This window comes from Apis dorsata, unplaced genomic scaffold (genome assembly GCF_000469605.1).
Source record: "Apis dorsata unplaced genomic scaffold, Apis dorsata 1.3 scaffold_52, whole genome shotgun sequence".
NCBI classification, from domain to species: domain Eukaryota; kingdom Metazoa; phylum Arthropoda; class Insecta; order Hymenoptera; family Apidae; genus Apis; species Apis dorsata.
The window spans coordinates 2,200,316-2,206,094 of NW_006263353.1; the positions used below are offsets into that span (position 1 = coordinate 2,200,316).

Consider the following 5,779-nt stretch of genomic DNA (forward strand, 5'->3'; position numbering starts at 1 on the left):
CATCGGCCGTCCAGCATACGGTACCTTCGCATATCCTTAGTTGGAAGGATACCAGATCTACGAAGGAATTATAAGTATTATATTACATTTGATAAGAATACGATGAGATTGTAAATTAATCCTTTGTGAGAATTGATATATGAATATGATTAACAGCAATTTGAATAGGATATAAAGATTGTCAATTCATTAATTACTATTTCCTCTTGAAACTATTATGTAATTTCGCAGAAATTTATTGAATTTTAATGAATTTAATTTATATATGTTTTTAATACATTTTATAAATTTTTATTATATAACTTTAAATAACTTTAAATAATAAAATGATACCATGATAAATAATAATAAGATTAGGTTTATAATAAATTTTTTCTTATGGATACAAGAATACAAGAAAAATATGACTATTCAATTTCATAATATTTTTTATATCCCCCCTTTATTTTTCTTCGTAACTATTCTTTTCGAAGTAATTTAATTGGTTTAGTTGTGTAAGTGATAGATTTAAAGGATTAAGACAATGAAAGACGCCATATTGAAAATTCCAATAGTGAGTTAGTGGATGCTAGTAGAATATTTCAAAATAATAATAATAATAATATTAATTCAAAATATTAATTCTTCGTTTAATAATCTTCAAAAAAAAATGGAAATATCTTCCGTCATTTTACGAATCAAAGCTTTCTTCTTGAATTAGCTACATTTATGAAGAAATTCCTAAATTCCTATTTCCAATTTAACTTTTCCTAATCCAGTACTTAAATACTTATTGGAATAAAATTTTAAAGATTTCATATCCTCCATCTAAGACTTTTTAATATTTTTGTCAATTTATTTTTTCAGATATTCTAATTTCATTATATTTTAAATGGCTTAAGTTTAAAACATCTTCGTATCTTTCTTTTAATTATGATTTATGTTACTGGAAAAATCTAATCAAATATTCCAACTTTCCCTTGCTATTTTCAATTTGGATTCAAGGAATCTCGTATATCTTGTATTTAAGCAATTTCCTTGAACAAGATTGACTCAGACTTAGTTCCTCCCCTCCACTTTTCCTCATTTTTGATCGTGACCCTGCGGAAGTTGAGGAATTTCCTTGAGCACGGTCGTTGGACCACGATACGAGTCTTCTACGTGCTTCACGGTCTTGTTTTCCGTGAAAGTGACGCGAATGGCCGTTGTTCGTATTATTAATCTTCGCAATGACGTGACATCTTTCAATCCTCGAGGCGAATACGACTTGTGGAAAGCTGATAGAATTTTTGATATCGTGAAACAATCAACAAAATTTGTAAATCGTATGTACTTTAAAGAATTTTTCTTTTCTCTTGTTTCTCTTATTGATTTTGACTAATTATTGAGAAATGGAAGACGAAATTTATTTCTTAATTAATAGTTTGCGTCGTAAACTTAAATGATGAAAAATAAAGATAATAGAAGATAATAAATTATAATTTTATAACTTTAGGTAGATTTAAATTTCAGTAAAAGTAGATTCTATTGATTAGCAATAGAAAAGAATTAAGTTAATTTATGAATGGCTATTGTAATTATATGAGCATAGAATGTAGAAAAATTTTAATTTTAGAACAAAGAATTGGAAAAATGTATGACAAATAATATAATAAATGAATTTTCCTATTATATGGAATGAAATACATGTAATAGAATTACTTTTAAAATTTAATTGAAAAGTAGACAATTAAAAGAATGATTAACAAAATGAAAGAAAATGTTAAAGCAATGAATGAAAAGATTAAAATAATAAAAATTAATATTACAATAATATAAGTTTGATTCAGTAGATTTTCAAAACATTTTTGAAATATTCTTTAATAAAATCTTCGCTTGTATTTTCTTAACTACCAATATATTGAAAGGAACAAAAATCTATTTTACAAGATAGTATTTTGCAAAAGAGACTTCTGATCGATGACTAAACTCTGCTTTGCATCGTACACAATTGCGTAAAATTTCGCATAAAAAGTGTTTAATTTTAACATATTTCTGTATTTCACCAAATTCTTTAATATATGCTTATATCAAAAATTATAACAACACAGATTATAAATTCGTAATTAAATAAATTATATACTAATAAAATTTCTAAGCTCGTTATAATATAATAATCAATATTGTTAGTTTACTACTTATTATGGTTATAATTAATATCATTATACACTTTAATAGTCAAAATCCACGTTATATAACTTAATAATAATAAATTATAATCGTACGATATAATTAACAAGAATAAAATTTAATTAATAGTATGATCGAATTTTTAACATGGCAGAATGTTGAAATTATCGTGTAGTTAGGACATGATAATAAATTTTAATGACGAAAAATATTTCAGATATTTTCATCGTGTCAAATACGCCAAATCTGTGTTATTACATCAATCTTTTGTATTCGTATCGATATGAAAACGAACTATTTTATAAAAACATTTTCATACGTGTCATGGCACATTCTCATTAGAAATCTTGCATGATTGTCTTTTGTTAATGCGTCAAAAATAAATAGATGTATTTCTATTGCAAATATATGCAACTTGTCTTGAAATTCGTTCGAGATCTACTATTATATACATATGTAAATCTTTTTTTCAAAATCACGATAATATTATTTCCTTCGAATATTAATATATTAATTTTTATTACGCTATATGTATATACATATCATCCTAATATATATAAAAATTCATCGAAATTTATCATATTCATTTTTGTTATTCATTAATTCTTACCACGTTTATAATGATTCTTATTTATCAGTTACATTATTGATGTAAAAATTTAATAGAGATTTTTTTATATTTATTTATATAACTTTTAATTTATTAATTTTTGTCATACAATATTGACAATGAATTAAATATTTAATAGAATTTATTATATTTATTTTTATATATATTTTATATTTATTCATTTTTCATTACGCTATAATACCTATTCAATATAATTTGTAGGAGAATTTTCAATATTTACTTATAGATTTATATTTATTAATTATTATCGCACTATAGATATGAAATTTACATAAAAATTTATTATATTTATTTTAACATTTATATCTATTAATTTTTTATTACTTTAAATCGAATGTCATGTTTATATTATCGATATATGTATAAACATTCTCAAGAAATTATTTTAATTTATAATTTTCCATTTGGCATTTGCGGCTATTACCATTCTCGATGTTTTTCTTTTGTGCATTAAAACATGTTATTCATACGCGTTTGACGTATCATGCAATTTGTCCTTATACAATGTATGCGAATACGTGTACAAGAAATTCGTTTGCATCATCGTTCTTTCGTCAAGAGATAGAGATACAGTGGTATTTATCAATAGCATGATTAAAAAAATCGCGATGAAATCAGCCATTAGTGTTTCATGTTTTAGTCAAATGCCACGATCTCGAATTATTTTATATAAAATCGTGAACTTTGGAAATTCTAACTATTCTATCAACCACTTCGTATCGATCGTTTTTATTTCTGTTTTATTTTTAATCCGAAGTTGAAAACATCAAGTTGTCGGGACTAAGATATGGGAAACCTCGTGGGACTTAATCTTGACTTTTTTATCACGTGAAGTATAGCCTGTAGTTAGAAAATTGTCTATTCAGAAACTTCAATAGGACACATGTATCGACTGTTCAATAGAATTCTTTATTTTAAATTCGTGGTTTTTTTCTCTATGATATTTTTTTGTATTATTTTAAATATGAAAATTGTCATAAAGTTTATGATGTTTTCTAATGTTTACTTTTCATTTTGGGAAATAGAGAAAAAAATCTTCTAATTTTAACATATTAAAAATTTTTCAAAAAATAAAGTAAATATAAAATTGAAACTTTTATATTTTATCATTAATTTCGCAAAATAATATTGAAAAATTCTATATATTGTACAAATATTTTAAATCTGTAGAAATTTTATTTTTCAATACAGTTAAATATAACATACAGAATGAACTTTATTCTTATTTTAATTTTAACCTAACAAAAAAGAATTTAAGCTAATAGTCTATAAATATATAGCTTATTTAATAAATATTTTTAACTCATAAACTCATAAATTTCCTAAATTAAGGAAAATTTTTATATTGGATTTAGACATAAAATATTTAAGTAAAACCATAAATTTTAAATTCTAAAGATTTACCAATTTCTAAGTTATTTCTAAACACTAATTCGGTGATTTTTAATCGTATACTTACAAATTCTTCACAATTCAATGATAAAATTTCTCGCATTAAAGCAATAACAATATCCTAAATTTGAATCCTGCCTGATAATTCATAAATATTCGAAATAGTCTAAAATATAATTAATTTTACAATTATTTTCAAATGAAAATCCATTTTCATATCAATCCATTTTTGAATATCAATATTGAAGAGTTAATAATTAATGTTAAGAAAAAAAATATAAAAGAAATAAAATTAAATCATATGTAATCTTACATTGTATTAACATACCTGCATTTCATAAATATCCTAATATAAATAAAGATTTATTTCTATGACTATTTTTAATTATACACTAATTTTTAATTACTCACTAATTTTTCAAAATTCTTCAGAAATTCCTTGCATTAGACCCTCAATAAACAATAAACTCCACTTTCGTAAATATCTCAATAATCCGTAATATATGAGATCCCACGATTATTGCCGAAGATTCCCGAACATTTCCGAACATTTTAAATATTCTCATGACAAAGACTTTTCGTTAGATTTAGAAATATCGAATAGGATTATACTAGGTAAAAAGACTTTTCCCCGAGAATTTTCCTTTCCTACCTGTTTATAGTTGTGAATCGTTTAGAGAACGAGATCCCTCGGGGGCTGGCCACAATATCCATCATTAGGGGGGCAAGAAAAGGGTAGTGGTGAGAAGGGATGGGTATAATTCGCCGCTGCGGTATGCGGGCACGATGACGCATACGGGTACTTCGGTTCCGACTGAAACTCTTCGCGAAGCGAAGAAAAATCCGGTAGGGGCGAAAAACGACGGTTAACACGCACTCTTAATACTCGCGATGCCCTCTTCGCGGCCATATGCGGGCGCGTATACGCGTTTAAAAGTTTAGTAGCTAAATTGGCTTGGACAAGGGCTACCATTTGAGACTAACCCTCGGATGACTACATATGATTGAGTCATCGTGGGTATAAATTAGAATTGGACGTTATTGAAGTAAATTTTTATTAATGTAATAATAATTCAAACAAAATTTTTATTCTATTTTTTATTCTATTATTTTTTGTTTATTAATTTCGTACTTTGTACGAAAGTAATATTGACTTTTTTAAATTATGGTGTTTATGGAATTATTCAGATAGAGATGAAGTATTTTTTTTTTTTTGACATTATACTTTTTCTATTGTAAAAAAAATTAAATCCTTTATATGCGTCATTTTTTCATAGAAACAAAGGCTGCAAAAGACGTCTCATCTTTTCAGGAATGAAAACGGAAAATCGGATAGAGATTCATGTTTCGCAGTTGTTCATTTGTAGAATTAGATATTTGTGGATGTTTCAGACTAGGTCTTGAGGGATTTCGAACTCCGGAATACTAGTTATCCTAACTATATATTTTTGCTCTGAAATAAAAAATTTTGTTTCGATAGAACTCTGAGCAAATCTATAAGTTCATAGTCGAATAAAAATATATTAAAATTAATACATATTCTCTATAAATCGATTAAATATTTCATTAAAAAAATTGAAAATCTTATTTAATGTAAAAAAAAAAAAA

The 5,779-nt window shown here is 25.2% G+C and overlaps 1 protein-coding gene and 2 long non-coding RNA genes across 5 annotated transcripts in view; 1 reads left to right on the forward strand and 2 right to left on the reverse strand.

The window, feature by feature from the left end:
- LOC102674422 (RING finger protein 44) overlaps positions 1–5,779 on the forward strand; it is a 34,268-nt gene that overhangs the window by 8,435 nt on the left and 20,054 nt on the right. The gene's annotated exons all lie outside the window — the stretch shown is intronic.
- On the reverse strand, positions 3,159–4,548 carry LOC116186778. Its single transcript, XR_004151793.1, has 3 exons — positions 4,500–4,548; positions 4,239–4,337; positions 3,159–3,619 (listed from the first exon to the last, which is right to left on the reverse strand). It is a non-coding gene; the product is annotated as an uncharacterized LOC116186778 (long non-coding RNA).
- LOC102675210 overlaps positions 5,363–5,779 on the reverse strand; it is a 1,402-nt gene continuing 985 nt past the window's right edge. Inside the window, exon 3 of the long non-coding RNA XR_420785.2 lies at positions 5,363–5,624. This is a non-coding gene — a long non-coding RNA (uncharacterized LOC102675210). The remainder of the gene's footprint in view (positions 5,625–5,779) is intronic.